The sequence below is a fragment of the Protopterus annectens genome, chromosome 8.part0, assembly GCF_019279795.1.
Source record: "Protopterus annectens isolate FY-2018-M chromosome 8.part0, PAN1.0, whole genome shotgun sequence".
Lineage (NCBI taxonomy): Eukaryota > Metazoa > Chordata > Ceratodontiformes > Protopteridae > Protopterus > Protopterus annectens.
The window spans coordinates 1299955744-1299972893 of record NC_056741.1 but is presented as its reverse complement, the minus strand read 5'-3'; the positions used below and the strand labels follow the sequence as shown (position 1 = coordinate 1299972893).

The 17150-nt window shown below is 42.9% G+C and overlaps 1 protein-coding gene across 1 annotated transcript in view; it reads left to right on the top strand.

Annotated features, from left to right (window-relative positions):
• DCPS (decapping enzyme, scavenger) overlaps positions 1-17150 on the top strand; it is a 757077-nt gene that overhangs the window by 135851 nt on the left and 604076 nt on the right. The window lies entirely within an intron of this gene.

Genomic DNA, 17150 nt, shown 5'->3' with positions numbered 1-17150 from the left:
ACCCTTTGTATCACACAAAGTGAGTCACAGGACAAACAAGTACAACAAATGCAACAGAAATGTGAGGAGAGGAGCTGTCCCCAACATTAAGTTGGAGGAGTGACTTCACTTCTCTGTTATTTGTGAAAGAATGTAAAAAAAAAATTAAAATGTTGCAATATTAAGCAACAGTAATAAATGGTCCAAAACTTAAGATATTAATTTATTTTCTATGAAGGTACTGTAGAAGCAAACTCAAACAGGCTTAGTCACTGGAATAACTCGGCTTTAACTTATAAGTGCTTTTGTCCACAAACTGGACTTCATCAGATCAACTTTTGGTTATTGAACTGCTTGGCCCATCTGGTCAGTCTGTTTCCCTGTCTTTTGACTAAGCTGTTTAATATGGCTTAACCAGCAGCTTATTTTTTTCTTTCACTCTGAATAAGTATTGTATTCCATCTGCTACATGCATTCATGAATTCTAGCTATGTTTCAGAAGTCTCCACCTAATTTTACCAAAATTGATTTTTTTTGACACATTACAAGTTTTCATGCATTCAGTATAAAAAAAGAAATTACTAAAACATTAGAACAACCCTTATGTTTAACAAGCACCCATTAACCTAAATTAGGGGACATATTTTGTCTGCTTAGGTTCAAAATGAATCAGATTGGGGAACTCTGTAACTGTTAGAGTGCTAGCCAAACCCAAGCAAACAACCAAAAGCATAAAATAAACCAGAGAGGAGCTCAAGTAAATGCAAGCAGTTTCAGTGGGTAGCTTAAGAAATTTGTGGAGAAACTTCCAAAGCCATGTCAAACTGTGGTTCATAGGTTTATAGGTAGGTACTAGGCTATTAGCCCTAGGGCCTATATAAGCCTAGCCAAAAAGGTACCCTGGCTTTCACCACCCAAGAAAATTATTTTCCTGTGCCCCTGTTGAGCAGAGCCACAGAAGTGATCCCTGGGGTGAATTTCCTATTTTCCATCCAATCATCAAGGTTTTTCCTTGAAGAGTGCTAACGAGGAGCTCTGTTTGACAAAAATAGGTAGTCTGTTCCAGAGTATGGGAAGTCTCTGGGACAGGAATCTATCCCTCCAGCATGTTCTGTTTATTGTGGTGACAAGGTTTAGGTCCCTAGAGCATGTAGCTCAGAGGGATTGGGATTTCTTTAAGTGGAGCATGTCCAACAGCTCTGGGTTTGACATTGCTTTGTATGTTAGGCAGAGATCGCCTCTGAGTAGGGGATATGTGACGGAGTAAAGTTGGAGTTTTTTGAGACGGTCTGCGTAGGGCAACTGTTTGAGGCCAGTAATCCTCTTTGTGAGTTATTTCTGTGGCCTTTCCAGTTGTTGTAGATGTCTTGTGCGGTACATACCAAAAGGGGCATTGTACTCTATAATGGGTCTAATGAGTGATGAGTAGAGGGGAACAATGACCTCTTTTTTTTTTTCAGGATGAGAAACCTTTTGTGATGAGGTGAGCCACGTAGAAGGATTTCCTGACCACTGTGGCGATGTGATTATCAAAGGAGAGACTACTGTCCACCTGTGTCCCAAGGTCTCTTATCACACTTCCGGCGTTAAGTAGACTACCACTTATGTGGTAGTTCATGTACAATTTACAGCACACGACAGTGCTCAGTTTTGACTGCAAATTGAATACTGGTATTTCATATGAGAGAGATTTGAATGACTAATTGCACCCCCCAACACTTTGCACCTGGGGCATTTGCCTCTTTTGCCCCCACCTAGCTATGCCACTAGTATGCAGTATAGGACATACATACTTTACCAAAGTTGTGCCTCTGCATTTTTAGTTTGGGGAGTTCAGTCTTTTCACTTTGGCAGGTTGAAGTATTTTGACATTAAGCATGGCATAGTAAGTTTTCAGGCCATGTTGCAAACATAACTAACACCATTTTCCAGATCCACCAGGCCAGAATTAATTATAATTCATTCTGTATCCACATTGTTTGCAAAATTTGAACATTTTCACGTTTTCGTGTATGGCGGAAATGTGTAACCCTCATTGTTAAAGCATTTTTTAAGCCTTATATTTGTGTTGTCTGTGCATGTATAGCAACACATTGCTTCCCTGTAGGAGATGCTGTGGATGAAATGTATTCAGTAGCATGCTGCTCTAAGCACTAATCTGTATCATCTGAATCTGGCAACTTTAAAAAGGTGTTTAAATATTTACTACCACGTTTGTTTCTGCAAATCTCTACAGTCAACTGCAAACCTTTTTTTCCACTGGGCAGCTTTCTGATTAACACCAGGTATTAGAAAACAAACCGTAATCAGTTACGAACATTACAAATCTTTGACTGTATAGTTCCCTTTAATTTCTATCCAATTTGCCCATATCCTTTTCTAAAGGTCCCACTTTGAGTTTTTATTTCTGTTACAATATTCAATACTTCAAATATTATTCAGTTGGTTTAGTCTTTGATTTCCATTTTCCAATAATTGCTTTTTTTGGCAACCACCAGAATTAAACTTAACATGGACTTACTATGTCTAGGCAGTTCAGACCATGTATCCCTGCTCAAAAAATATATATATTCCCTGGTTACAGTCATTTTTCTCACCCAATATTTCTGACAGAGTACTCTGTAGAGAGTAAGCCATTCATAGTTCAGCCTTGGATGGCTTTTTGTGTTAATCTGTATGTTAGCATTGTTAAATAATTTTGTTAAAATGAAAGTTTGACTTTGATGGTCATTCTTAGGATGTTGTGGTGTTATCCATGTATATAGCAAAAAGCATGCAGTGTCAGTACAGAAATGTGACGATTATGCGAGTGAACTGATAATTTGATGGAAAAAAGGGACCAGTTTCATGACTGCAATCATTTAGAGGAAATGAAAAGCTCTGTGTTCTTCCCATTATTACATCTTTCCATAGTTCTGATGTTCATCGTGTTTCAGTGTTGCAGTCATTACACTTGGGTTATCCTGCTGGCAGGCTACCCGCAGTGGGCCTGAATTCCAAAGTCTTGGTCCGACGTCGGATGCTGTCGCTTCTTCCCTGACGTCAGTGTGCCAGGGGTATAAAAGATGCAGCCGACGCCATTTTCTTCAGTCTTTCTTGCCGCGCTGCACCCGAAGCAAAAGCAGTTCACAAGTGCTGTTCGGCCGACTCCTGAGATTTTCAAAATTGAATTTCAGATCCGAAGTTTTCTATAAAGCTAAGTACTCTGGTGGGGAAACTTTTTTTCTTGCTCCAGACCGATGTCAGAAAAAGTTAACAATTGTATTTCTTGTGGGAAGCAAATACCTCATAAGGATTTTCATTCTTACTGTATTCCTTGCCTAGGCCCTGACCACGATGTTGCTAGTTGTCGGTTTTATGCTAGATTTAACCAACGCACTATTAAGCATCGGTATAATTTTGCTTTTCATTACTTTGGCCGTAGGTTTAACTACATAATGCCGTCGGAACAGCCGACGACCAGAGTTCATAAAAAGCGCAAGGAAAAAGAAAAGGACAGGCATCCGAGGTCCAAAACCGACGAAGCCTCTTCTAGACCAGTCGCCGGTTCTCAGTGAGGCACTTTTGCAGCCCCTGACACCCGCTACCTCAGAGCCACAGACCGCCTCCGACTCCCACGTGGAGACAGCTAGGCCTCTGGATACTCAAGGTATTGGGCCTTCGGAAATTAATCCCTCAGATGGGTCCGGAGCCGCTGAGCAGGCATCGGCTTCTGAGGGTGTTTTCAGACCTACACAGCTTTATATCAAGCCAACTTCAGCATCAAAGACTAAAACAGTTTTAAAGACAAGGAAACAAGTACAGCATTCTCCAGGACAGACTTTTATGCCTAAGAAACAGACGCTGTAAATGGCCGAAGACCTAATTACTTTGCTTAGGGGTTCCCATCCACCCCCTGATAAGAGGCCTAGGCAAGACACTGAATATGATTCCTCTGATCAGGTTTCCATTTCCTCTGACTACTCTTCAGAACAGGGATACTCTATTCCTCTCTATGAGGATTCTGATGCTGAAGAATCTATTCCTTCAGCTTCTCCTTCTGAGGATTACTCATTTGGGGAAACCCTGCATACCATGAGGGAGCATTTCCTCTGGGAGAGCCAAGATTATTCAGATTCTAAGAAAAGGCTCAGAGACTTTCTTCTACTACCTCAGCACAGACCTCTTGCTATTCCTCCTGTTCTAGACATTGTAGATGATGTATTTTCAGAGTCCGGCCTGTCTCCCAACTCTTTACCTCCTGCACCTGTTAAGCCAGACAGATACTACAGGGTTCCAGATTCTCATAAATTTCTATATAAAAACCCTGCTGCTGACCCAGAAACTATTTCTCAGGGTCCCAAAGGGGTCAAGGCTGCTACTGCAAAAAACCCTGTCCCCTCAGATAGAGATTCTAGGGCACTGGACAGATGGGGGAAAAAAGTTTACACTTCTGCTACCTTGGCTGTAAGGGCTTTAAATTGTCAGTTTCATATGCTTAAATATCAGCAATACTTAGCAATATCAGCAATAAGACATGCTGCAGGTGGATTGGACACTCTAAATTGGCCCTAGGTGTGCGTGTGAGTGTGCCTTCTGTGGAAGGTTGGGCGCCGGGCTGGCAACTCGACACCGTAAAACTCCACTGCCATTCAATGTGCGGACAAGGTGATCCGCTGTGGCGACCCCTAACCGGGAAAAGCCGAAAGAAGAAGAAGAAGAATATGCTTAAATATCAGCAATACTTAATGTCTCTGTTAAAACAGAAAATGTTGACAAATTCTGAATGTTCTGAGAACAAGGAATTGCAGGATTTATTGCATGCAGCTGAACAAGTGGGAAAACATACTTTGCAATGTGGTTATGATTCACTGGAGGCGTCTTGCAGGACCGCTGTAACAGGTTCTGTCATTAGAAGGCATGCTTGGTTAAAGGAACAGACTCTGCCTGATCATGTTAAAGCAAAATTATTGTATGCTCCATTACAGCATGATACTTTGTTTGGTATTAAGGCAGAAGAGGTGTTGAAGAAAATGGAGGATAAAGCTAAATCTATGCAGACAGTGAAGGATTTCTTATAGGTACAGCCACCCAGATTTAGCAGGAACTGGCCTTCTAAGAATTGGTCCTTTCCCGTGTCAGACAGGCCACAAAGAGACAGATACAGACACCCTAGAGGCAGACAACAGCCCCAGGGCTCATACAGGCCCAAACAGGGGGTGCTTCTACCTCAAAAAGCGGAGAAGACAAATCACAGCCATATAGGAAGCAGTCAGAATGACTTCCCTCTGCCAATGCCAAGCATTTATCTTTTGGCAGCACCCTTAGGGGGAAAGCTAGCACTTTTTTCACAAAATTGGCATATGATCACCCAGGACAAATGGGTTTTAAATATAGTCTCTCAGGACTACAGGTTCCACTTTCACACCCTTCCAAAGGCAAAAGGCATGCCAGACCTGCCACACAATCAATGGGCAGAGGCACAAAACCAAGTTTCATCTCTCATGGACATGAGGGCTATTCAGCCAGTGCCACAACAAGAGCAGGGACAAGGATTTTACTCAAGACTTTTCTTAGTACCAAGAAAGGACAAAGCATGGAGACCAAGTCTGGACCTGTCTATTCTAAATACTTTCCTGGACATTCCGAAATTCAAAATGTTGACTCTGCAGCAGCTTCTGCCCATGCTGGGCAAGAAGGCTTGGCTTGTAACTTTGGACCTCAAAGAGGCATAACCTGCATGTCCCAATCAGACAATCTTGCAGAAGATACCTCAGATTCATAGCTGGCTCAATGCACTACCAATTCTCTGCGCTGCCGTTTAGCTTATCTACTGCACCCAGGGTCTTCACAAAATGCCTGGCACCAGTAATTGCATTTTGCAGACAAAGAGGAATTCAAATATATCCCTACTTGGACGATTCCTTATTCAAGCAGAGAACAAAGACATTCTACTAAAGCATCTGGCATTTGTAAAAAGATTACTAATTTGCCTAGGGTACACAGTAAGCTAAAATAAATCAAAACTAGTACCCTCTCAAGAGATACTATTCCTGGGTGCAAGCTTAAATACAACTGCCCAGATGGCTTATCTCAAGTCAGACAAACAAAGGCAACTGACTTCTTACTTCGAAAGCATGGCAACAAAGATCCAGTTATCTGCAAGAAAAATTCTGCAGGCTCTGGGCTACATGGCCTCCTGCATTCTGCTAATTCCATATGCAAGACTGCATATGAGGAAACTACAATGGTACCTAAAAAGTGTTTGGACTCAACATTGCCACAGCCTGGAATCATTAATTTCACTCATTCCCTGCCTGCAACAGGAGTTTCGATGGTGGGCACAGGCCTGTCACCACAACAAGGGACAGCCATTCACTTTACCCACTGCCAGGAAAACACTAACAACAGATGCATCAGATTATGCCTGGGGGGCCCACATGGCAGGAAAATGTATTCAGGGCACATGGCCCCCAAGCCAAAGGCATCTACACATCAATCAAAAAGAGATGCTAGCTGTACAAAATGCCCTGACAGCCTTCAAGGACATACTTCATCCAGGACAGCTGCTGATAAAGACGGACAACACCACAGTCATGTGGTACATAAACATGCAAGGGGGCACACATTCCTACCCCCTCTGCAGACAAGCCATGATTTTATGGAACACAGCATTGACCTACCAAGTACAACTACAAGCACAATTCCTGCCAGGAAAAACAAATGCTTTGGCAGACGAACTAAGCAGAAACCTCATGGACCCTCACGAGTGGAAACTAGATCCACAAATCTTCAGCATGATAACAAGGAAATGGGGATGCCCAGACATAGATCTTTTTGCCTCCCCTCACAACTGCCAACTTCAGTGATTCTGCACAAGGACTTATCACAAACAAGCATGGAAAGTGAATGCTTTGTCATTCAGCTGGAACAACCTTACAGTATATGCCTTTCCTCCACTGCCTCTCCTCCCCAAGGTACTCCTAAAGGTCAGACAAGAGAAGCCACAAATTATTCTGATTGCCCCTGATTGGCCACGCCAACACTGGTACCCAATCCTAAGGAGCTTCTCCCAAGGCCCAGCCTGGACATTGCCTCAAATTCCTCACTTACTGACAAAACAAAACAATCAGATCCTGCACAGTCAACTCAGAACTCTAAATCTAGCTGCATGGCGGATACTGTAACCATTCAGAATACACCTCTCTCTAAAGCGGGTATGGATGTTATTTTGGAGGCCAGGAGGCCCAGCACCAGAAAATCTTATGCAGAAAAATGGAAGAGCTTCTGTGCTTGGAACCAGGCACAAGGAATTGACAAGCTTGTTCCAAATATTCCTCAGATTTTACAATATCTAACTGAGATGCTGGACAAAGGCCTATCCTTCTCATCAATTAAGATCCATGCCTCTGCCATTTCAACTCATTACAATACAGACCCACGTATATTTTCATATCCATTGCTTAGGCAGTTCCTCAGGGGGGCCAAAAACATAAGACCTCCAAGGAGAGCACCAATACCTGCTTGGGACCTCAATTTTGTCTTGGAAAAACTCACACTGCCTCCTTTTGAGCCAGCCAATACAGCTGAGATAAAATTCTTATCATGGAAAACAGCTCTGCTCCTAGCAATAACTTTAGCAAGAAGAGTCTCAGAGTTACAGGCACTAATGGCTGTGGAACCTTTTATTATCTTCCATCCAGACAGGGTTTCTCTAAGGACAAACCCAACACTTATGCCTAAGTTAGTGTCCAGTGTGGCTCTTACAAACCATTCATTTGCCTACTTTTTACCCAAACCTGCAGAATAAAGGGGAGAGACTTCTGCATTCTTTGGACATACACAGACAGCTACGCTTCTACTTGGACAAAACTAAAGCTTTCAGAAAGACTGAGCAACTTTTAGTGGCATACCCTGCAGGATCACAAGGAAAGGCTATCTCAAAGTAGACTATTTCAAAATGGATAGGACACTGCATTCGTTTCTGTTATTCACAACATGGCACATCAGTGCCTAAGGGCATTAGACCACATTCTACCAGGGCAGCAGCCTTCCTCAGAGGAGTACCAACCAAGGATATTTTGGAGGCTGCCACTTGAACTTCAGTGCACACTTTTACTAAGCACTACCACTTCCCTCTTTACTCTAAATCCAGAGCAGGCTTTGCCACTGCAGTTTTACAGGGCCTTTTAGCCACTCCTAATTCTATTTAGACCCAGCCGCCCAACCTCAGCTTTGGGATTCAACCCAAGTGTAATGACTGCAACAGTGAAACACGATGAACATAGTACAGTTGTGTACCTACCATAAATGTAGATGTTTGAGTGTATTCACTGTTGCAGTCCAGGTTACCCACCCACCATCCCCCTCTCTTTGCTGCGACTTATCTTTACTTCTCTAGCCTATACAACCTATGTGGTGTATTTGCTTGTAGATGAAGTTATTGTTTATTTTACTGCATGCTTTTATAAGCAATGTTTTTTTAGCCTAACCTTTTGGGGGCACCTGACATCTGGGGCAAGAAAAACTGAATGGCATCGGCTGCATCTTTTATACCCCCTGGCGCACTGACGTCAGGTAAGAGGCAACAGCAACTGACGCCGGACCAAGACTGTGGAATTCAGGCTGACTGCGGGTAGCCTGCCAGCAGGATAACCCAAATATAATGACTGCAGTAGTGAATACACTCGAACATCTACATTTATGGTAGGTACACAGCTGTACTTTCTGCTGCATCCTTCTGTGCTGTGTAGAAATAGAAAGCAGAGTACTAAAGCCTGTAAAGAGAACCTGAGTGTCTGTAAAACCAAACTAATCTTTCTTCTCTGTGATTTGCAGTAAGTGATTCTTTGTGACATAAATGATAAATATTCCAAATTGCATACTGAAATGGGTGGATCAGTTGGATGTCTTTAACTTTGATAGTACCGTTATTAAAAGTGTTACCGATAAAGTACTGGTATCTTGCTGTTTATAATTGGAGTAACAGTTTAAAAAATGCGCTTCATCCTATGGTGTTGCCATGCCATTGGATGCATTAATACAGTTTCCTTTGATTCTTTAGGCATGACAGTATCTTAAAAGCTGACTGTTTCATCTGTTCATATTCAAGACACCTGTCAGCAGCAGAGTCATATTGCAGAGTCCCATTACCAAGCCATACATCTGTATCACACAAAACAATACTGTTTTGTTAGAAATATATTATGGTATGATAGTAGGGATATCACGTGGGAATTCAGAAATCTGTTTTATTTCCTTCTTTGCTCACCTTAGGAGTAATGCTCCACAGTATTTCACACCTTGTATTTTGTTATTGTGTATAGAATGGGTTACCTGTAGATTGCACCCTGATTAGAGAATGAACATTCTCCAGTAGGGTGTTAATCTACAGTTAATGCACACTGAAAAATGAGTCCACCGCTTCACGGCAGAATATTAAGCTGCAGTGGAGCTCTGACTGAAAAGAAAAACTAATGGCTGCCATTATTTTATACTTGCTAATCAGTGTTTTTGCTGTTTAGCAAGTGTAAAATAAGAAAGAAAAAACATTATAGTAAAGCATGTGTTTTTGTGTGTGTGTGTGTGTGTGTGTGTGTGTGTGTGTGTGTGTGTGTGTGTATGTATGAGAGTATGAGATCGAGCGTAACAGAAAAGTGTGTGTGTGTGTGTGTGTGTGTGTGTGTGCACGCTTGCTTGTTTCTATCTATGTGTGTGTGAGTGAATGTGTGCATGAAAGCAGAAGAGACTGTGTCAGAGAGAGAGAGAGAGGAGTGATAGAGGGATCCCCTGGCAGCAGCAGTTAAGAGTTTTGCGTACCTCTCAACTTCTTAGCACAAGAAATCTGGACAAAGCCTGACATAATGGGTGACAAATGCACAGAAGTAAGGACACATTTTAAATATTGCTGTTATAAACTTAGAAAGTTGCTAGAATAACAGGATTTGTGTTAGAATGGATTTTTCTGAAGGGTATGAAGTCTGAAACTCAAATGCATTTCATTATTTAGCAACTTTAATATTTAGGTCATCTCAGTGATTTATCAAAAAACAACACTTTTTTATGAGGAATAGTCCAAAAATATAAGGCAAAATTCTGGACATTCCGCATAAATTTGTACAGGTGAGAGGTATGCTCTTAAATCAAGGTATTGGGATAAGCCTAAAATAAACAGGGGACAAAAGCTCAAAATAAGAACATATTTTAAATGATTTACATTAGCATGCATTTTCTGAAGCAGAGGGGATTATGTGCGTCTGTGTGTGTGTGTGTGTGTGTGTGTGTGTGTGTGTGTGTGTGTGTGTGAGAGAAAAAGTGAGTGAGATGGACCACAGGTAGCAGTAAGGAGGTTTGCATACCTTTGGACCTTTCAGCGGAAGGAATCTGAATAAAGCATAAAGTAAAGGGGGGACAAAGGCTCAAAAATAGGAGCAGATTTTAATTATTGCTCTTATAAAATTGCAAACTTGCTTAAAAAAAGGATTTGTGTTAGCATAAATTTTCTGAAGGAAATAAAAGTCTGAAACTCGAATGTGTGTCATTATTTAGTAACTACCATCTCCAGTGATTGGCAGTAAACCAAACCTTTTTAGGAGTAGGGGACCAAAAATAAAGTAAATACCTGGATATTTTTTTTAAATGTTATATTTTGGATGTAAAATGCTTTTTCCAAGACCATTAACATATACTACAGCAAGTTTGAAACCTTAGGTGAAGGAACTATACTCGGAGGCTCTGAGTAAACATTTACCTAAACAGCAGAGGCCTCCAAAGCAGACACCCAAACAACTGCTACCTCAAGACACCCCACAAGCAACACATAAACCACAAAATCAGTGTGCAAAGCAGTCACGGCCCTTAAGGCCAAATACAACACCAAACATACTTGTCATAGGTGACTCCATAGTCAGACACTCTGACGTCCCACTCACCAGGCTGAACAAGGAGAGGGTCACAGTAAGCTGCCTATCTGGCGCTAGAATCCGCCACATAACACAAGCACTCGGGTCACTCCACGGCAAGTACAAATATGACACAGTCATTGTCCATGCTGGTGTGAACGACCTGAGATGTACCTCCCTGGACTACATGAAAAGAGACATAGAGGAGCTCTCTGATTATGTAGCCCAGGCAGGTATGACCCTGACCCTGAGCAGTATCCTTCCTTCACCAAGAATGATGCCACAATATAGAGACGAGATGATCAGCTTAAACAATTGGCTTAATGTCTGGTGTCATTCAAAGAGGATCCAGTGTCTGTCTGCCTGGGATGACATGCTTGACAAGCCACGCTGCTTCGCAAGGGACGGCTTGCACCTGTCACCCCTGGGATTCTGGATATTGGCTAAGGCTCTTGCCACCCCATAGTGCCTTTTTTAGGCAAGGCTCAAATTCTAAACCTACCACCCTAGAAAACAAAAAATGGGAAGAAACTGAGGGTAATGCTGCTCAATGCCAGAAGTCTAAATCTCAAAATGCACGCACTTGAGGCTCTTCTCAGTATGGAGAACATCGATGTCTGTGCTGTAACTGAAACCTGGTTCAAGCTCCTGAGAGCACCCCGGCACTATTAGGTTTTACCTCATATCATGCGTTCCGGCCCCAAAACCCAGACCACACCACAAAAGGAGGGGGGTGTATCCATATTCATAAAGGATACCCACACCTCCAGGTTGGTGGCAACGCACGAAGCTTCGGAAACCATCCAGGTGCAACTAACCATAGGCAAAACTGCTCTACAAATTGTAGCATGCTACAGGCCACCCTCTCAAACTCAGGAACCCCACACAGCCTTCCTGAAGACACTGGAGGGTATAAATGTATCTCCAAACACCATCATATTGGGTGACTTCAACTACTCGAATATAGACTGGGAACATTACTCAAGCCCTAACTTTCTAGCCCAACGGTTCCTGGAGTTCATAAATTCAAATGCTATGGAACAGCTAGTCACTGTTCCCACCAGAGGAGAAAATATACTAGATCTCATTATCACAAACATGGGGACAAAATGCTCCACACCGGAAGTATTTCCCTCATTGGTGAGATCTGATCATAAACTAATCTCACTGGAAATCCACATCCCGCCCCCACCCCAAACAAAAAAGACCACAGTGAAGAACTTCTCTAAAGCAAACTTCACACTACTCAAGACTGGTGTGGTATCCTTCAAGGCCCCTGAGCCAGTGGAAACCACAACCCAAGGTGCGGAAGCCCTTACAAATGCCTTCTATGAACACCTCCAGGACTGCATGGATCAGGCAATCCCAAATAAAACCAAGACTCTTTCCACAAAGGGCAAACGTCCAGTCTGGTGGACCCCAGCCATTAACAAACTTTACAATAAGAGGAGAAAGGTATTACATGATAGAACAAAATCCATAAAAGGGAAGTCACCCCTGATCATTATTAGTAAAAAAATACGAGCACTCATAAAATCAACTAAGGCCAATTTTAAGAGAAAAATTGCCATGGATTCAAAGGGCAATCATAAGGCCTTTTTCAGCTATGTTAGGAACCTGGGTGGAAATTCCCAGATATGCTCAGAATTAGTCCAAAATGATACAAAAATCACTGAACCCACAGACATTGCCAACATACTGGCAGACAGGTTCAGTGCAAACTTCACCCCTCTCCCCTAAAGGAGAGATAACTATCCCAGCGAGTGTAGCCTCCCAGACATCTCAAATGCGCAGGTGTATGCTGCTCTCTCTAAAGCTAGAAGACAGCATCAATGGGACTGGATGGTGTCCCCGGCTGTGTGCTACACGAGCTAAATGAGGAATTAAACCCGCACATAAGGCAGCTGTTTAATCTCAGCCTTACCACAGGATACGTGCCCAAGGAGTGGCGACGGCAACTGTGGTCCCACTCCACAAAGGCGGTGCCTCTACGGACCCTGGTAATTACCGCCACATAAGCTTAACAAGTCTAGTCTGCAAAGCTATGGAGAGGATCATAATGGAGCTCATAAACAAAGATATAGGGGACTTGCAGACATTGGACCTGACCCAGTTTGGCTTCACAAGGGCAGATCATGCCTTTTGAACTTGGTCGACTTCTTCAAACAGTCACCAAGGCCATTGATGAGGGAAAGGCAGTCCATACAGCCTACCTTGACCTTGCAAAGGCTTTACACAATACCCCACTCGGGTATTGCAGAAAACTTACCAGCTTAAATGTAAACCCATATGTCACAAGATGGGTTGCAAACTGGCTTAAGGACAGAACCCACAGGGTTAGAGTTGCTGGCGCTGTGTCAGACTCCAAGCTGTTCACAAGTGGTGTCCCACAGGGCTCGGTCCTTGGCCCCCTATTGTTCGGCATCTACTTCTCAGAAGTACAGGCCAACATGGGAGGACTTTGGCTGACAAAGTTTGCAGACGACTGCAAACTGGGTGCCATAGTGGAAAGTGCATCGGACACGGATATCCTTCAGAAGGGACTCACGGAAACAGATAGCTGGTGCCAGAGCCATGGCCTGAAGTTAAACGCCAAAAATTGTATAGTCATACCCTTCGGGAAAAACAAGGTAACCCCAAGCTACCATATAGGTGGCAATCCACTAAGCACAGAAGAGGTTATCAGGGACCTGGGGACCCAGGTTGACAGTGGCCTTTCTTTTGACACTCACGTTGCTAAAGTAGTTAGAAAGACCTTCTACATTGCCCACCTGATCATGAAGGGATTCACATCCAGATCAAGTGAGGTCATTGTTCCCCTGTACTCTTCACTTATCAGACCAATGATCGAGTACAATGCCCCATTCGGGATGTATCTCACCCGACATCTGCAGCAATTGGAGAGACCCCAAAAGTTCCTCACCGAAAGGATAAAGGGACTCCAAAATCTGTCATATGCTGCCAGATTGAAGAAACTCTAGCTCTATTCAGTCGCATACCGTCTGCTCAGAGGTGACATGTGCCTGACATACAAGGCCATGTCCAACCCGGAATTAATGGACATGCTCCACCTCAAAAAATCCAAATCCACCAAAACCACTAGAGCAAGCGACTTAAACCTTAGCACAGATATAAATAGGATGTGCTGGAGGGATAGATTTATCACTCAGAGACTTCCTATGCTGTGGAATAAAATCCCGGTCCATGTGAGGCAGAGAACCTCGCTGGCTCTGTTCAAGAGAAATCTTGACCTGTGGATGGGAGATCGTAGGTTTACCCCGGGAATCATCTCTGTGTCACTGCTGGACAGAGGCACAACAAACTAATGGGCACAGTATTTTTTCATATAAGGGGTGGCATAAGCCACAAAACTTTGGGCTAGGCTTATAAATGCCTTAGGGCAGATAGCCTAGTATAAACCTATGAACCTATGAACCTATATAAAAAATTAATACAGTAATTAAAAAAGTAAATAAGTAAAACAATAATTTTATAGACCGCCCATTCTGTAAGTGCAATATTGCCAGGGTGAGTGTTATTGTGGAAATACCACCCTTCCAGGGGGTGTAGATGCCCTCCTTCCTTGGTGTTGGGCCTCAGAATACCCTTGCGGGCATTCTTTCCACAATAACACTCACCCTGTTAGGCGTTATTACTTGCTTCCAGTATGCCTTTAAAACAGTGTCACTCAAAGTGAGGGTGGCTGAGATATTGCGCATTTAAATCCTAGGCATTTACTGCCTCCTCATTTCATCATTTTTTTGAGTATAGGTTATAAAAATATAAAGTGGGGACTTCGTATGTATAAGATGAAATGAGTACTCTCTGAGACCCACTTTGAGCACCTGGGAGATGACGGACTCTTACATGTATGAGATTAATTTTACAGATCTGTGAAGAAATAATGTAGTATTTTTTTTTATTTGCTTTTTTAACCAGATAAAAACGTGCTGGTGTATTGAACCTTTTCAGCAGCTGTCCAGGCCCCATGGCAGAAAATTATTTTATAACAAAAGGTTCAAACCATATACAGCTGAATTTAGGTAAAATAAAAATCCACAGAAAGTAAAACAAAATGAGGAAAAATTATACACAAAAAGAAACATGCAATACAAACGTAGAATTGTTCAATAATAGCTGAAATAAACTAATAGAAGTTCTGGGTGGCAAGATGTAGGTATCTCGTGAGCCAGATTCAAAAAGAGTTGGTCTCAGTGTGGGTCTGATCTTATTCCAAAAGGCTTGTTATTGTAAATGACTGACTTTAGTGTAAGGCCCATCTATGAACGAGCTTACACCAGGGGCCATATTCCAAAAGACCTGATTTCATTGTAAGTGGTCCATTTATACTGAGAGTAAGTATTTTGGAATTGAGCCCATGGAGATCAAGTGAAAAGTGCTTACGATTTTATACAGTATTAGGCTAATGGCTGTAATATGCAATAAAGAGAAACAGCGTATAGTACTTTGATGAAAAGCACAAGGACCGTAGCTTAACTTGCGTGGAGGAAGGGTTAGTATGAAGAAAGTGTGAATGATTTAAATTCAAGTTGATTTGTCACGTGGGTGAGCACAACAGAGCTGGAACTTGTATAAGAGTAAATGTACTTATTAGTTGAATTTATACTAACTGGGATTCCTGAAAACATTGGCAAGAGTAATTTTTTTTAAGTAGTTCATAAACTTTCCTCAGAAAGTTGAGATGTTGATTTCTCTGCTGTTTTTAGTTCCATTTAGCCGGGATGATTTTCCTGAACCTTTTCTATGAGTTTTTGAATGACTTGATTCATAACCTGATAGCACAACATCACATACAAGCTTGTGAAAACTGAAAGTCACTTTGCCCTGTATAAAGTGGCACTGGTGCAGTTGGAGTTGAAGTAGTTGTACTGGATCAGATGTGGTGGACGTCACTCTCCACAAATCGTGTGTGTGTGTGTGTGTGTGTGTGTGTGTGTGTACTGGTGTCCTTCCATATCACTGTTGCAGTATTTTTTGCAATATGGATCCCCTGCCAAGGCCAGCCCGATGTCTGGGCAGTATAACAAAGCCTTTGGGTTGTAATGGGTACTCTGTATGTCACATTTATGCTCCTTGTGTACGGCGTACAGCATAAAGGTAAAATCTGGATGTACCATCCTCAGAACTTCTTTGCCGCCACTCTGAATGCAGTCTTTGATCATCTGTTTGAACACTTGTTCGTCTGCTTGTTTCTACCACTTTCAAATAAGTGCCCCGTTGGGGTTTTTCGATTTTATTGTCTTAAGCTTTGCCTTGTTTCCTGTTGTTAGCATGAGCAGTGTTTGTTCTTGGTCTGATTCTTCGGCTGTACTGTGTCCTCTGGGCATCTCTCTTGAGGCCGATGAAAGCCTGGAGGACCTCCCCCTTTCTTTCTTGGATTCCTGTGCTGCGATCGCTTCAGAGGCTGGTATGTCTGTTTTGATGCTTCGGATGTACAGGGGAAACACAGCTGATTATTACTGAAGGGCCTAGGGATGTTCCTCAAATTTTAGCGAGGGAAGAGGATGTCCTTCATGGATGCATCTGCAGTCATAACAGCTGGGTTGTCCTGTCGTCAGGCAGCCCGTCAGTCGGCCGGATTCCAAAGTCCGGGTCCGGCTTCGGCTGATGTCGCTCTTCATCCGACGTCATCTCTGTTGGACTTCGGGTATAAAGGCACCAGCCGACGCCATTTTCCTCAGTCTTTCTTGCCGCGTGGCGCCAAGCAGAAGCTGTTCGCAAGTGCCGGTCGGTCGGATCCAGAGATTTTTCTACCGAATACTACTCAAGACTTCTAAAGCTAAGTACCCGCTGGGGACTCTTTCTTGCCTCAGCCGATGTCAGAAAAAGTTAATAATTGTTTAACCTGTGGGAAACAAATACCTCATAAAGATTTCCATTCTTACTGTCTGCCTTGTTTAGGCCCAGCCCACGTAGCAGCCTGTTCGCCTGTGCTTCCTTCAACCGACGAACGCTTAGGCGTCGATCGAGTTTGCAGAACAGTTTTTCGGTTCTGACTTTGCTTACATTATGTCGCCGGAACCTCCGACTACACTTTCTGCCAAAAACGCAAAGAAAAGACCGACACTCGCGGTCCGCGGTTTCGCTGAAACCACGCTTAAGCAAACCATGAGTGTCTCGGTTTCGGCCGAAACCGAGAAAACTGATCTAGGTACAGCCGAATCTATCTCTACACTTGAGGCCCCTGCTACAATTCTTGAATCGGCCTCTGAAACTTTACCCACTGACTTATCAGACACCATTCCCCTGGATGTCTCTACCCCAGCACGT